Source organism: Cnephaeus nilssonii (genome assembly GCF_951640355.1).
Source record: "Cnephaeus nilssonii genome assembly, chromosome: 4".
NCBI classification, from domain to species: Eukaryota; Metazoa; Chordata; class Mammalia; order Chiroptera; family Vespertilionidae; genus Cnephaeus; species Cnephaeus nilssonii.
In genome coordinates this window covers 56,235,289-56,236,705 of record NC_137075.1, presented here as the reverse complement: position 1 = coordinate 56,236,705, position 1,417 = coordinate 56,235,289, and positions in this window count along the sequence as shown.

Here is a 1,417-nt window from a genome sequence, read left to right as displayed (position 1 = left end):
ACTAGTACTGTCAATCAATGTTTACTGTCCTTTTATTTGCTATCTTATTTCTTTTCATCGGGACAGATTAATAATTTCCTTTTAAGTAAAAAATGAATATTGGAAGGGATATTTTATTTCCTAGGAATATTATCCTACCTAATAATAGACAAATATGCAAATTGACCGTACCTTCGCTATGCCCATGATTGGCCAGGAGGCGCAGGGGGCGGGACTCGGGGTGGCCGGGGTAGCTGATTGGGCCGGCGGACGCTGAGCTGCGTCGCCAACAGCAGCACGAGCTCAGCATCTGCGCCATGGCTATGCTGCGGCACAGAAGGGGCCTCTGGGGCAGCGAGCTGAGCTCCCCTGCAGTCAAAAGCAAAAGTGTGGGAGCTGGGTGCCTGTCCGCTCAGGCAGCAGGCCTTTCAGAAGCCTCTGCGGCGCCGGAGGCTTCTGAAAGGCCTGGTGCACCAGTGATCGAAAGCGAAAGCGTGGGAGCTGGGTGCCTGTCCACTCAGGCACCAGGCCTTTCAGAAGCCTCCGGCGCCTGGTGCACCAGCGGACAGGCACCCAGCTCCCCGTGATCGAAAGGGAAAGCGTGTAGGGGACCCTACACGTGCATGATTCAATCATGCACTGGGCCTCTATAAAATTGCTGAGAATGGTATTTACAGTATTGTTTGTAGATGAAATGAATCAAGTTATCCACAGCAGGCAGAATGTCTCTTTTTTAAAAAAAATGTTTTTATTGATTTCAGAGAAGAAGAGAGAGGGAGAGAGAGGCAGAGAGATAGAAACAATAATGAGAGAGAATCATTGATCCATCAGCTGTCTCCTGCTTGCTCCCTACTGGAGACCAAGCCCACAACCCAGGCATGTGCTCCGACCAGGAATTGAACCTGCGATCTCCTGGTTCATGGGTGGACACTCAACTACCACGCCGCACCAACCAAACAGAATGTTTCTCAATTAGCCTACAGTTAGCCTTCTTCAGTCTTTCAACTGCAGCCCTGTCTCATCCCAGGCAGAATGGTGGAATAAATTGAGAATTGGGTTGACTCAGATCAAATGAGGTTTTTAGAGGGGGAATATGGTGCTATATAGGGTGGAAAATATGACACAGATCTATTTAACCTGCTAAGCAAATTTGCATTAATATTGGTGGTTAGGGAAGAATTAATTTGTTATGAAGCTATTATTCATATAGCTAAAGGGTGTTTTGAGATTGCTAAGAACGGATACAATATTTTTTGTTTTTTCTTTTGTTTATGTTTCTTATATTTTTTGTGTTTGGTTTTTTTTTGGATAATACTTTTTCAGCTAATATTCTTAAACTTGTATTTTCAGTGAGAGCTACAAATGTAATCACACATGTACAAAGTGCTTTAAAACTGATTGTTGAAAGTATAACATATGTCCCCCTTTCTTCTCCCAT